Source organism: Silurus aristotelis (genome assembly GCF_946808225.1).
Source record: "Silurus aristotelis genome assembly, chromosome: 9".
NCBI classification, from domain to species: domain Eukaryota; kingdom Metazoa; phylum Chordata; class Actinopteri; order Siluriformes; family Siluridae; genus Silurus; species Silurus aristotelis.
Genome location: NC_139582.1, coordinates 18,122,986 through 18,139,070, shown reverse-complemented (window position 1 = coordinate 18,139,070; position 16,085 = coordinate 18,122,986). Strand labels below are relative to the sequence as shown.

At 36.5% G+C, this 16,085-nt stretch overlaps 1 long non-coding RNA gene across 3 annotated transcripts in view; it reads right to left on the bottom strand.

Annotated features, from left to right (window-relative positions):
• Positions 1-1,683: 1,683 nt before the first annotated feature.
• LOC310731476 overlaps positions 1,684-16,085 on the bottom strand; it is a 51,922-nt gene continuing 37,520 nt past the window's right edge. For all 3 annotated transcript variants that reach the window (XR_014535204.1, XR_014535205.1, XR_014535206.1), the window contains exons 3-4: positions 11,619-11,718; positions 1,684-1,756 (exon numbers count right to left, since the gene is read on the bottom strand). This is a non-coding gene — a long non-coding RNA (uncharacterized lncRNA). The remainder of the gene's footprint in view (positions 1,757-11,618; positions 11,719-16,085) is intronic.

The window sequence follows — 16,085 nt, the reverse complement described above, 5'->3', positions numbered from 1 at the left end:
ATACTTTCAGTTGTACAATTCAACATACTATCTTATAATACTACATTAATAATTCAGTAATATTCATGAAGTCTCTCAGGTCAACTGGGATTTTTTTTCATTTCCTACGACACCATTACATTCTACACTGCAACATACTACAAAATCATACAGTGCACACCAGTATAGGCCATATAACACATTGTATTGATATCATAATCTATACAAATGTACTCACACACACTACATTGAGTCACAGCGTAATATTTATGTAGTCAATTCTAAATGGCTGCTCCAAAGATTTCTGTTTGATTACTGCTGTTTTTCTAAGTGGGCCGCATCCATTCGACTCCTCTTTTTATGCACTGCCATTTGTGTGGCTGTTGTGATAATGTAATTTCCCTTACATGATCAATGAGCAAATCTTTCTCTCTCTCTCTCTCTCTCTCTCTCTCTCTCTCTCTCTCTCTCTCTCGCTCTTTCTCCGTCTGTATCTATCAATTTTCTGCTTTCAGTATGTGCTCAAGATTTTTGAGCTCCAGCACTGGTAAAAGCAGTTGTAATATTCATTTGATCTTCCTCTCTCTCGTTCTCATTCTTTTGATTTCAGACTTCCATGCAAGACAAAAGACACTATAGATGTCTGTCACATGTCCATTTAAAGATCGTCAAAGCTAGGAAAATTACCCATCATTCATTAAAGCCCGTATATTTTTAATAACACGTTCAGCGCCGGTCTGACGGCCCAAAAATTACCTCCGCGAAACGAGATAAAATACAACCTGCTAGAGAGAAGATGACTCATCTTATCTCGTCCTGTCCATTGTTCTTATTTGACCATCATCTATTTATCCATTGTGATAAATCCGAACACCTTATCGTGACAGCTGATGGGTGGAATGGTGGGTGCTGATTGGTATTTTGCGATGTAATGTTAATTATTTAACGTTCTCTCAAATTAACTGCGCTACAGTTAATCTTAAAAAAGAGAGATAAGACTGTAAGACGAATATCCGTCAGCTTCAGACTTGTGACAGAAGTGTGCGAAAGGAACAATGAAATAGAAAAGAAAAAAATGTTTAGCGAATGATTATATCTGATAATGAACACAGGCTGGCATTTGAAAACTGGATGGCTATGACATATGCCATGGTGAAATATTATTAATAATAATAATACTAATAATAATCAGAATATATCTCTATAGATAGATAGATCCAATGTTAAAACAAAAATCAGGTCAGGGGTCACATGTACCTCTGTACAACAGTCAAACACTAAATATACAATAAATAAATATAAATAAAATCCTTAAACCGATCCTTGTTGGAGCATTAACTCATTTGAAATTCATCTATTTTTTTCCATTTAAAATAAATAAATAATTTTAAAAAAACCCCCCGAAACTTGAGCCCCCTTCTGCACTTCTCCTCCGCCCCTTATCTTGTCTTCTCAGTGAAGAAATGTAGAAGTAATAGAGCCCTAGGCGGCTGGTGTTATTTATGGAGAGAGACCTTTTGCGTGGTGATCTTCTTGCGCAGAATGCACCGTGTCTGGGGTTGTTAAAAACCGATGCCCGGATTGGGATTCGTATCTTTCATGACATCTGAGTCTGGAGGATGGGGAGGTCTGATGAATTGGCTCGGTGTGCAGAGAGTTGAGATGGAGAGCTCATGAGCCATGCAATGCCCTCAGGAGTGACAGAGAAATGAGGCCCATACAGGATTTACCTCAGTGGTCGGGATAATCGGTCCACAACTGAAAATTGCATTTGTTTCTAGAAAAAAAGAGAAGACGAGAGAATATTGTAATACTTTTCTTATGTGCAGTGTGCTTGCTGAGGCATGGCTATGGTAGCAAATGTGTGTTTTTTATTCTTGAACGCACCAAACCGTGACGTGCTGCTGTCAGATAGAGATCTGTTAATACTCTGATCTGGGTACAATCCGTATGCCAGAAGTGAGTGAACAAAAAATGTGCAGATTCTCCATTTAAAATTCTTTAATGTAAAGAAAATCATTATGATTCATTTCTCTCCACAAACCGAGGTGAATTAGATGATGGAATATGAGACTGAAAGCTAGAATGTGTCTAGAAAACTTCCTTTGAATACTGGTGGGATAGAAAATGCTGACTAAATGCTAATAGTGATAGAAATGTCTAGAAGTAACCCGGAAACTTGATTTTATTAATTACAGAAAAATTTGGTTGAATTGAATTGAACAAAATGGAGCAATGGTCATTATTAAGCAGATTATGCAATACACTATATCGACAACAGTTTGTGGACATCTGATCATACAGTAAGATTGGTGTGTGCTTTTGAAATGTTTTTTTTTTTTTTTTTTTTACTTATTCCACATTTAGTCAAAATATGCTCTTATAATAACCTCCACTGTTCTGGGAACTTGATTATGTGGAGATTTGTGCAGAGGCCTGGACAGACAGACAGACAGACAGACAGACAGACAGACAGACAGACAGACAGACAGACAGACAGACAGACAGACAGACAGACAGACAGACAGACAGACAGACAGATAGATAGATAGATAGATAGATAGATAGATAGATAGATAGATGGATGGATGGATGGATGGATGGATGGATGGATAAAAAAACCCAGGATCCCCAGGCTTAGTTCCTGTTGGCCATCTTCATAGCAAAGTTTTTTTGTTTTGCTATTTTTTTGGTATCTCTAATCAGAGTATCTTAAACTATTTGACACAACATTGCTTTCACCTTTAGATGCTGGATAAGATGTGATAGATAAATTTATATAGCACTGGATTATAAATGTCTCTGTATCTAACAAAGTAGTGTTGTAAAAAAAAAAAAAAAAACCCTACAAGGCCATCTGAACCAATGACCTAAATCAATCTCAATAATCAGAAACATCACCGAAACACACTATCTCCACTATGAGCATGTGTATCTACTGTATGTTTATCTCGGCCTGTTTTCTTCTCCTGCATCGTTTCCCCAATGAGCTTTAGGTGATGGATGACCCTTCCTGTTCACGTGCACGCCTTGCCCCCTGCATTCCCAACTATGGCTTCTTGTAAAACTTGTAAGATTGTATCCTAGTGCAACTCGACTGCTTTTGAGCACTGATAAATATTTAATTACTTTCCACCTACTTGCCTGGCTTTATATCACTGCTTTGTCTCTGGTGTTGCACTCTTCTGATTATTATCTCTCTCTCTCTCTCTTTTTTTTTTTTTCCCGCTCGCTCACTATGGGCACCATGTGGCAAAGAATATTTGCTCTCGGGAGGGTTAGTACTCTCTCCAACCCTAGCACTTTGTTTAGTTATTTTTTTCCCAGGAAAGATCTTGCACTCGTTTCTGGTCAGTTATCTTCTCCTCTGGTCTGATTTGTAGATTAACCGCAGTAGTAAGTAACTTTGTATAAAAGAAGGACCCGAGAGTGCATTTTCTTTTTTCCCTGGTTTTAACAAAAGGTTTCAAGAAGGAGAAAACTAAAAAGCTAGAATCATGATAATACTTACGAATTTCTGAGGAGCCCTTGGTGCAGAATGGATTAAATTTAAATAAGAAAAATTTGTTCATATGCATTTTAAAAATTTAACTAATCATCTGAGATCAATTTTGATTATATATATATATATATATATATATATATATATATATATATATATATATATATATATATATATATATATATATGTAAACTCAAATTCATTCAACAGCACTCTTTTCAATAACACACAATTAATAACACGATTAACACATGCATTCCTGTTTGTATTAATGTATAAGAGGTGAAAAAAAAACCTTCAACACAACACACATTTATTCATGGAAAAAAAACTTCACCGAAAAACTATTTTTAATCACTGAACATTTGTTTTACTGATGCGCCAAGTCTCAAATCAAGCATTAAAAACAGTCCATATGGAAACATAGCAAAGGATCAGTTTAGTGTCCTGATGATTTACGTCATTTAAAAGCACCATCATTACTTTATAACATTACAAGAATATTCTTCATGCTCTATGTTGCATTTGGTTTCACATAATATACATACATTTGCATAAAGCATCCATATTTGCGAATACACTAAAAAGCTGCTTAAGTAAAGTAACATATCACATCTACTATGTTACTGTCCACCACTGTATAATAATAATAATAATAATAATAATAATAATAATAATAATAATAATAATAATAATAATAATGAAGAGATCCATGCACAAGGTTTTACATTCTGATACACTGTATGGACAAAAGTGTGTGCAGGGGTATTGTCCCACTGGAACAGGTTACAATTGTACAATTACATACAATTGTGTGTCTCCAACTTCATGGGCCTAGCTTTGAGAAGAATCACATGTCCCAATACTTCTGCCCATATAGTGTATTTCCGGGTGGGATGTATTGTGTTGAAATTGTGGCAGTGTAGTAAATATATGTAATATGTAATAAAGCAAATAAAATGTCTTTAAAAGGTTTTCATATATTGCACATGGTTTCAAACATTGTACCTGGACATTTTCATGGACGAGTTCCAAACATTGATGATAATTAAATGTCCATAACCTGCTAAAAATAATATAATGAACCTGTAATTTAAGGTAACTGTAAATAAATAAAAAGTACAGCACCAATTTTCTGCCCTGCACATTATCTGCTCTCTAAATGATTTTTTTTTATCACACTGAACAAAGGACAAGAGGTCCTGAGTTGTAAAAGAAAAAAGGAAAACATTATTGGTGCTGCTAACGTTTTGCTTTAATTGATTAACATGAGAATAAAGCTAATAGCGTGTCTTTGTTGTTACAAATGTACGACTAGCAACTATGCTTCAGGTCATCCGTCGTATTATTTTTCTAAATTTGCCGGCTGGAAAACGGGGCTGGATATTAAAATCGGTGAAAGACGATGGAGGGGAAGGGAAAGAGGAAAAACATGCTTAGATAGATGAGCGCTATCAGCTTTGCGCTTTGGGTTAACGGTTGATTACATGGTCTGCGGAATGCCAATTTGTTGGCTTCAAATTCCGTGTGTTTCACCAGGAAAGAAAGGAATGCTTTGCTAAAGATCTTATGCTAGCAAGAAATGATGACGTGGGCTACGTGGCAGCGCTTGAGAATTAGGATTGACTGGCTTTTTTGAAATGATGGGGATCTGGCTAACATGATTTCATTGTCTGGCTAGTCTGAATACTCGATTCTGATTGGCTGGAAATTGTGCATTGAAACAGTCGAGCACACGGTCAGTTTAACGAGCATTTAAAATTAACATTTCAGAGTTTAATAACCAGAGGTGGAAAGAGTAATAAAATATTTTACTCAAGAAAAGTACTGTTACTTACAAGTACAAGTAAAGTTATGGGTCTAGAAATTTACTCACGTAAAAGTAAAAAGAAACTCATTCAAAATTTAATCATAGTAAAGTTGACCAAGTACATTTTTTAACAGCAGGGGGAAGTGGGGGATTCTAGTGTAGTTTAAAAAGGACAAGGGGATATAAATCACAAACTAGTTGAGGATTGAAGGAACACCTTCACAAATTCAAGTGCAATAAAAAAAAAAAGTTAATGTATTGAAAATATAAATAAATGAATACTACAATTTTGACTTGAGTCTAATGTGAGTTATATACTTTTGCAGGATAAGTATTTTCCGCTCTTAGCTGCATCTGAATCCCTGGTGTCGTGTCCATCTCCATCTTTCTTTCATGGGAATTTTGTTCTCCGCCTAGCAAACAATCAGTGCAGTAATTTCCGAGGCGCAATTATTTTTCTCCTTTCATTATTATTATTTTTTTTCTCAGTAACGGATATGATTTTAAATGTAGTTAACCACAATATTTCAAACAAAACATACTTAAGTAAAATTATAGATTTAAAAAATACTTCACAAAGTAGACCAAAAAGCGTATTTACAGTTATCACAGTAACACGATTAAATGTAATCGGTTACTTTCCACTTCTGATAGTAACAGATAGTTGGAGTATACAGAGTGAGTAAGCTGTTGTAAACATTTCCTAATGATCTAACTGAGATATGAAGGATTTTTTGTGTGATTTATCTTACAAATAGAACATGGCGAATGTGGATAATTGCACTGAAAACATCAATGACAGCGTTTACTTCTCAGTGATGATATAAGCAAGATCTTCTACGACAAGCTGAACACAAATTCAGCACAGTTTGTGTCAGCTGGTTATTCGCCTCAGCATTATGCTATATATATAAACCAATCACGATTGAGCATTCAACAACGCATGACTGTGTCATAATATTGCTTAACAAATTGTCAGCTTCAACTGTAGAAAATGTATGACGTTTTTTTTCTATCCTACATGTTAACATTAGATGATAACATTAGATAAGGTGAAAAAAAAATTTATGTTTTCTATAAATATCAAACTCGGTTAACCTTTAATCTAAAAAAAAAAAAAAAAAGCTAAATCCTTCTACCAAACGTGTGTTGGTCAAAAACTCAAGAAGCAGTGAGATCGATGGCTTTTCCTGGGAGGTTGAAGAGTTAAGCGAATTCGTCGAGGGATTCGATAGATGACAGATAACAGTGCTGCCATGACAAAGTGCTTTGGGCCAGCAGTTCAATCTTTAGACCAAGTTAGACAGGGGAAATTTCTAGAAGAAACAAAATCAAAGAGTAGGAAGGATTAAAAAAAAAAAAAAAAAAAAAAAAAAAGATGTTGGCAGCATCAAGTCAAAGGTCATTATGTGGTTTGGGGCAACAACAAAAAAAAAGGCTAGCCTTATGTTTATCAAGCTAAACTACTGGGTATGAGCCTGTTGAGAAACCCATATGTTTATTTATGATATCATTCACTATGTTGTAACTTAAACATCTCACCCAGACTAAAATGGATACCTTAGTTTAGCTCAACTAGGGTGACACCGTGCTAAAAGCTAACTATGTTAGACACAGTCAGCTAGCATGGAATTAGAACGACTGGGTTGGCTAGAGAGCTTGTATATGTAAAAAAAATCTCTAACATCCCACCTCAAGGGTCAACCTCAAGCACTCTGAGATGCTTTTCTGAAGATTTCATGTTGCAGTACTTTATAATTTAAAGGTACAAGGTAGAGTCCCATAGTTTTGACTTACAATTTTTTGATCTCACGATGACGATAGTGATATGATAAAATAAAAAAGACTATAGCAGCGGATATGTGGTACAATACGGTGGGACGATGTAAGAATGTACACATCTACTGCCTTATTCTCGCCAGTGGTTAAGTTCAATTGTCTCTGTGCTGGTGAATTTTTTTCGGTGTGTTTCATGTTTCAAAGCCCAGTCTTAGCTCTTGACTCTTTATCTGCGTAATTGAAACAAAGTGCAACCAGCTCCGCCCTCTCACGAACCCTCGCTCATCCACGCATACATATACACTGTAAATTGTATACGTTACAGTAGTGTAAATTGTTCTCTTTTGCTAAATTATGTACTTTAACTTGTTAAATTATTACCAAAATATTACCACTAACCCCTATTTTGATCATCAATCTTTAAGACACCTGGGAAGGTTAAGCCATGTCTCCACTTACCATATTTTCAAGTTACGATGAAGTCATCAGAACGCATCTCCATCGTAAATCGAGGATGTGTATTAGCATATCTAATATTGTACCTTTTCATCAGTTTTCACTTTCTAGTATTAAGACTTGAATTGTACTGGATTTCACCTGAGCTTGTGTGTCGGTTAGTTATGCATATAAAGAACATCAAAGAACATTCTGCCTTCAGCCTTTACAAAAATCCCAAACTGGCCCTTAGGTTAAATCTGATATTATTTTTTTGCTCCGTGCCGAACTATCAATCCTGCAACTATAGGCATTTATTTGGTAAATAATAGTCAATTATCAGTGGAAAGTTCAGTTCACTAGGGAATGGTCTGTCTATTTTCAGGAATAGATAAACATTTGAAATGTGAACACCTGGGAATTTGTTCTTCTGAGGTTCGGACATGTTGACAGGCAAGAAACTGCCTATATCGAATATATGACGGAGACAGATTAAAGGAAAAACAAACCGAGTGTTGGTTTCGATTGAGACACAAGCCATATTTACTCACTTCTATTCTAATTATGTGAATAAATCCATTTCCACAAACTAATCTTTTAAAACAAATTGTACACTACTAAGAAGTTTAGTTCCTGCTTGCAATTTCCTGTTTGACACACAACACTGGGAGATATTACGAAATCAAGCTGGGAAGGAAGGGATTTTTGGTGCTTCTTTCTGGAAAGAAAAGTAAAAAACCTTTGCTAATCCACCAAAAAATATCTTTGTGTTTATTTAGTTAGACAAATTTCTATTTCTGTTTCTGAAAAGAAGATCCTCCAACCACATTCAACTGCTTGTAGTTTGCTGAATGTGAACATGGTCAATTTACTCTACATTGATGACATTTGGCAGTCGCCTCTATCCAAGATGCTTTCTAGCCATGAATACATCCTAAAACTGGTTCATAGAGTGAAGGATTATGGGAATATACAAGTTTCTTATTCTATTTCTCGTTTTTGAATAAATGAAACTTATATATTGCACCAGATGGCAATATATATACGCCCCTGACACCCCTGTCCGGCAAATCTGATGTTTTCACGTGTTAAGGTTTGAGAAAGATTACATAAAAAGGGACATAATTAATCTTGAGAAACTAAAGGTCTAAGCCTCAAGCATCGATTATAGATCACTGTTTTTCAATGGACAGCTTATAAGGAATGTATTTGCTGAATTTGTGTACACATCAACAACATATATATATATATATATATATATATATATATATATATATATATATATATATATATATATATATATATATATATACATACTATAAAGGGGAGTACAAACCAGTAGGATTGTACTAACAGGTCTTAAACTGCTGCAAATCCCAGTTTAGTTTGAAAGGTAAGGGTCTACTGAACAACATGCCATACGCACTTTTAGTCCAATGAAACAATGTTGTGATATGGATGTGTACTTCAAGTGTTTGGACATTGTTTGAAGACTGCTAGTAACCCGACTATTTGGACTTCAAGTGAAAGCTCATTTGACTACCTCAGTACCAGAACATAGAAGAGTCTTGAAGCATGTCTTCCTTGCACCCTGAGAGATGGTGGGTCCAGTCCAGCAGTAGTGGAGGATTGAAGGAACATGGTCAAGTGAATCTACAGGAAGATGGATATACCGCTATGGACCATCGTTTCATTTTGGTCATGTGACCATAAGTACTCAAAGGAAGGTCATCATGGCCATCGTTGGTTGGTACACGGTATTAAGAACTAAACTGTGATAGAATCTATCCAATCAACAGACGGTTCTTTCAGCAAGGTTTTAGTACTATCATTATATATTCCATGCAATGCTCCACCATGATCTCTCCACCATGCAAGAGCTGAAGAGTTACAATATCTGAGTAACAAGTCATTTGTCGCTTAATGCAACATCTTGAAAACTAAGTTTCATCATGTCTTCACCACCTGCTTGCCTACATCGTCTACATGTCAGTATAGAGCCAGGCTGTGGGTGAATTTATTTATTTATTTTACATCATCAGAGGTGACAGGACCACGTTGACAATGTGAGCACTGCAGGGCAGCAACCATGTTTGCTCCGTTGTCAATTCAGGTCATTGTTTTTCGGAAACAATGAGTCTCTAAAGTTTTTTTTTTTGCCAGACTCTGGTGCACACTTCTTGTGTGGAATTATTTTTTTGTATGGGATGCGACGTGAGGTGAAAAAACACAAACCCCTTAGCAATTTAACCTTGCACTTACAAACAGTACCCTGTGATATGAGCTCTCGAAATAGACAGTGGACAGGAAAAGTGGTCTTTTTATTGGTCTAACAGAATATCCATACGTGGCCATGTTGTGTTATGTATAGCAGCAACTAACTGCATGTTGCATGAATATAAGAAGATAAAAGATGGAAGAAGTCTGGAGTGATTCTATGATTTTCAAGACAGAGATGAATTTGTATCCAGGTTGCTTAGTAATGTGTCGTTGCTGAGGAGCAAACAGCAATTTAAAGCTGCTGTAACATAAGCGATAATGGAAACTAACTTGTTTTGCGGATGTATAATAACTTGTGGATAAAATAACAGTAAAATAATATATGGAGAACAAGTAGTTATAATGGATGAAAAAAATAAATTGCTCCCCATTTTACTATTATTCATATTCATATATAACTATTTCTACATAATTCAGTACATAAAATTAATGAATGCTATTACTATTCATTTACTATTATTATTATTATTATTATTATTATTATTATTATTATTATTATTATTAATATTTATTTCATTATTGTGAGCCAAGCCCCGATGGTGGTGTAGGCAACATATTGGCATTCTATGTTTCCAGGCAAGGTTGTCTATAGGAGTCTATACAAACATTTGGTAAAATGTTGTAAAATTTCCAGGTCCTGCACTAATGTAAACCTCTTTTGCGAATGGAGTCGTAATAGTAATAAAAAGAAACAGGCAGAGGTTAAACCCACGACTTAAAGTGAAGCATGTTTGGACTCCAAACTGGTAAGCAAATCAACAAGGAAGGAATTCTATACAAGGAATTTTTTGATAGAAACCGGAACCCGGAAAAACTAGCGATGCCTCAACCTCTATTAATGTCTAAGTGAATTTTTTGTTAGAAAGCGAGACTTTACTAGCAAATACAGATATGATACGGATAAAAAATATATATATTTAAAATTAGTTTTTCAAAATATGTCCCTGGCGTTGTTCAAAGGGGCAGTTTCAAATGTTGGGGTGTAGTTTGGGGACCCCTGATTTGGACCTTTCTTTGTAAAGTCATAGAATTACAATTAATGGTCAAACTTGAGTGAAAGTACAAATCACTCTTGCATCCTTTGCCTAAAGTTCTGGCTTTGCTTTTCTTTTGAATGCTGAAACAAGAGTCTAAGACTATCTGTCAATGGAGACCTCACTGAGTTTGGATGCTTGGCCCTCGAAATGTTGCTTCCAATTTATTTATTGTTATTATTAAAATTGTTACTGTAAGTCTTTGTGACTAACGGATTGTACTTGAAACTCTGAAAGTGACACCCATACCTAAGCCAGTAGCTTATTTTCCTGTAATTGTTTTGTTTTTGTAGAAAAGCCATTTTTTTTTTTTTAATTCACCTGTACTGTTTGCCTGACCTCCCACTCACTCCTGCAATCTTTTAAATTACTCCCATGCTGCACGCTGTTCTGTCAGCTCCTGAGGGTCCTGCAGTAATACACGCCTCCGTTGCAAGTGGAGCCGTAATAGTAATACAAACAGACAGGCAGAGGTCAAACCTAGAACTTAAAGTAAAGCAAGTTTGGACTCCAAACTGATGAGCAAGTCAACAAGGAAGTGGAAACTTAGAACAAAGAAGACTAAAAACTTGGTCAAGTGCTAAAGGTTGGAGATATGATTTTTAAATTAAGTGTTAAGTATGTGGAAGGGTTCACAGGTGTCGAACGGCATATTATCAACTGTGGAGTTTGTGTGGTAACTTGGTAGTGTTGTAGCCTTATATTTTTGAGGTTGTATGTTTGAATTGTGCCTCTGCCCTCTCTACATTTTCTTCCTGAGCTTTCGGAGTTTCCTCTCAGTGTTCTGGCTTCTACTCACAATCCAAAGGTACTGTTTGTACTGGGTTGGCATCCTGTCCAAAGTGTCTCTTGCCTTGTTTCCTGACTTTGTAGGGATTAGCTTCAGGTTCCTCATGACTCTGTGTGGGAAAAGCAGTAGAGAAGATGGATGGATAAGCAAGTCTTGAATAAATATAGTGTTATCCATACACCTTACATACTACTTGGAATTACAATTGTAATAGCATTTGTTTGATGACTAGCTAAACAAAATCAAATCCAAAGCTTACTTGACAATTCAAAGTATTTGAGAGAATATTTTACTATTTACTTATAATTTCATATTTGTTAATTATATCTTAATTAGACCCACGGAAAAGTGTAGAAAAAATAAGAAAAAATAAGTGTGAGCCACCCTGCTAATGTGTCCCCTAAGAGACGTTCTGAGTTCCAACACCTCTCGGTTCCAGCTCCCTGGTCTTCATTGGAGTCTCTGTGTTAACTCCAGATCTAAAGAGTTTGCCAGTATGTATCTATAGTGTCCTGAATTTAACTGTTAAATCTACCCATTGTATATTCCGAAATACCACATCCATAGCCAGGATATTGCGGATTATAAGCGGGAATGAATTAACGAACCAACCCAAGGATTGACATGTTTGTTTCCAGTTTATTGGACATCTGAAAGCAGTTAGCCACCATTCTAAACCCTTAATGCACTTTGCTAGCAATCGACGCAGATCTCTTATTTTTTAATCATAAGACTTTCATTTCTTCTCCGCTACCCTCGTCGTAGTTAATCTATTCGAATCCTTGTCACCAACGCTTTCGACAGGCACGCATAATTTTTTATTTATTTTTTTTCATTTTTGGGGGACGCGGCCCTGAAATGAGATCGAAAGAGCAAGCGAACGTGCGCTATGCGTAGATCGTCCGCTTCCTCTCGGCGGGTTGTAATTTAGCCGCAGACCGCGCAGGAAAAATGAATTGATCCGAGGGGTCAGATCGATAAACACGCGCAGCCACTACGATCTCTATCCACTGCACCACCCCCTCCAACCCCCTTCCTTTCCTCCTCATGATATTTACTGCTAAATGACAAGATCAATTTCAACTCACTCCAACACACTAGATAGGAGAAATCAATCATAAACCGTAAGGCCTCGCTTACTAATTCCGCAGCGAGGTGACAGCTCCGGGGGGGGGTGTTAGTTGGGGGAAGGGGGGGGGGGGGGGGGGGGGGTCAGTGTTTTAGATTTCAGGCGTGGAGCGTAGTGCTGATTTAAATGTGCTGCATGTAGATTTAGCACCATACAGCATAATTCAGTTTGGATTGAGTTCTGAAAGGAAAAAAAAAACGAGGCTGACCAGAATTGTAACCATTCTTAGGAGAGGTATTTAAACTGGAATCAATAAAGGTGTCTCGATTAAGGCTGGAGCGTGACGCCTCGTTCTGCTTTTCTCTTTTTTTCCTATTTTTTTCTCAGTATGTTTAGAGATATGCAGCTTTCTGTGAGTTTGCAAACTTTTTTTTTTGTGTACTGCATTTACATGTGAGCTGCGGCATTGAAACTTTGAAGAAAGAAGAATTGTGTGTTGACAAATGGGGCATTATCGTGCCAGCAAAAAAACAGAAGACAAAACAAAGAGGAAACCGGTTATTGTTTGTCGTAATGTTGGAGAAAATTCGTTTGACTACATGGTTTGTGTACTTTGTTCACCACTGCCAGCTGGTTAGTCGTCAAATAGTTTTAATGCACTCTGATTTGCATCTGGTGGTTTTTCACTTCCACGCCACGCAATTGAGTCGTGAAACCCACCTAGCCCTGTCTAATCCCTTATGTAAACTGTACATCGTTATACTTTTCCAAAGGTAGTATAGGCGTGTATGAGACAGCTAAACTCTCCATGAACTCCGGTCTGTAGAACACAGCCAGCTTTCTGCCTCCGTCCCCCTACTGGCTTGGTCTGGCCAAGAGTTGCTAATTACACCAACTGGACCAGCTCCTGGCTACATTTTCATGAAGTCAATGTCAGTCATGCCTTTTTTTAATTATTATTTAGTTTTTTATGGCCTGATTGTTCCGAGGAGCTGAAATGCTGGAGCAATGATGTAGTGCTTCCGAGCTACAGCTTCCCTCGGCTCCTGCTGAGAGCAGCTCCTGAATGAGTGTTTGGAGACAGTCCAAAACACACTCTCCCATATTGTTTACGATGGGAATCGATGCTGTTAAACAGGACAAAAGATGACACCAGTGAGAAGGTAGACGGATCCTCAGACCCAGGTGACGCGAATTAGGACGCGTGGGGTCAAAGCACGTCTGTTTTATCAGCAGTAAGAACCCATTTAGTAATTACTCCTGACTTGGACAGCACTTTAATTGGCAAGAGTTAAAGGACAAAGGGAAACAATGCTAATGTGACATGACACAATTATGCAGCCAAAAAGAAAAAGAAAACAATTAAGGATTGGTCTAAAATGGCAGAGCTGCTAATGTGTAATTACTGGGCATTGGTTACTGGCTGAAGCCCATTAGTGTAAAAAAAGATTTTTTTTTTTTTTTTTTTTTTACAAAAAAACAAGCTGGAAGTGCTTGGATTTTGTAATGCATACAAATTAAAAAGTCTTTCCTCTTAATGGCTCATTTCTGCAAATGCCATTTGACCAGGGGAATAAAAGACACTGTCCCTGAGTTCAAAATATTTCCATCACATCAGCAACATGGGTGCAATTACATTTTCAATACACATATATGTTTTGTGTGTGTATATATATATATATATATATATATATATATATATATATATATATATATATATATATATATATATATATACACACACAAAACATCATCTGAAAGGATATAACTTTATATATATATATATATATATATATATATATATATATATATATATATATATATATATATATATATATATATATAATTACCATTTCACATTCCACACATTTTTAGGGTCGTGTGCTCTTTCAGGACTCTCACATTGGCGTCACCATGGCAACAGCACAGAAACTTATGCAACTCCCACTAAAAAAGCATTGAGGTTCTATTCGGCCCGGACTCCGGCGTCAGTAAACAGCAGTCAGTCTCCTAATAACATGGCTGTCTTTATTATTAAACGCTTAAACAGAGAACTAGAAAAATGAATACTGAAAATCTTTTACGAAAAATTTTTGCTAATGGACTCGAGAAAGATCAACATGTTTGGGATAACGAGCTTGTTTTAAAAAAAAACTGTGCGGGACATTAAAGATTATGAATGCAGTATATACAGAACATATATGTCATATGCTCAATGCGCAGGGATTGGATGCTGCACCGTATGTACGAGCTGAAGCACGATAAGCTGCTCTTTTAGGGCAAAAATCATTAATAATCGTGCGCTGTGGTATGATGCCCACCTACGGTTGGTTATAAATATAATAAATATTGTATTTGAGTGTTTTTCTTTGGGCCTCTCCCACACAGATTAATCCTGCAATATATATATATATATATATATATATATATATATATATATATATATATATATATATATATATATATATATATATATATATAACAGATCTACATGGATAAAAGTCCAAAACACAAAATTACAACTAAATATAAACAACATTGAGAATCATTCCAGAAAAGGGGGAGAAGTGCAGCTTGTGCTTTTTGAGAGGTTCCCGGTGAAATAACTTGTAATCGCTGGAAGTTTTCGGTTCTTTGCACCACCTGAGAAAAAATTGCATGTTAAAAAAAATAATAAATAAATGACACATTTATATAAATGTGTATAGTATATAAATCTGGAATGATTAAATGGCAAATGAAAATATGTGTGTTTGAATGATGCACAATCCAGAACAGAAAACAGGACAAAAACAGCTCGAGTTGCGTTGAAAAGTTCCGAAGAAATAGCAAAGTTGTGTTTAGAGTTAGAGGAGTTCTACCTGATGTGTGACCTTTCAGCTCAGCATGCATGAGTTCCCATCAGTTTTCCCTCCTTTCAGATGATGTTTTTTGTTTTTTGCACCATCTGAGTAAAGAGTCTTCGAGGTGTCTCTTGACCTGCGTGCACTAAAAGATTTAATAAAAGGAATATTGACAATTTTTAAATAAAAACGCATTCCCTAGTCTGTTCCTATTTTCAAAGCTAAGCCGCGTACGCCGAGAGCGACACATCGCATCACATAAAGTACGCGTATAGGCTTTATCGAAAGCGTGGGCAGGGTGGCAGCACGTTCGCCCGAGTGGCATTCGCTTTCTTTTTGACTTTATCTGTCAGGGTTTTCGCTGCACTCCGTGTACCCGCCGCACCCATGCGTCTTAGGGGCGCATGTGGAAAATGGACTCGGTTTATCAGTCAGGCTTCGAGATAAAGACAGAAAATCCATGACAGAGTACTCCACAGTAAGCAAACACCAACTTCAACCACAACCCCAGATAATCCTACAAGACTGACAGCGCTGAGAAGCCCATATATTCCTCCTGCGTGG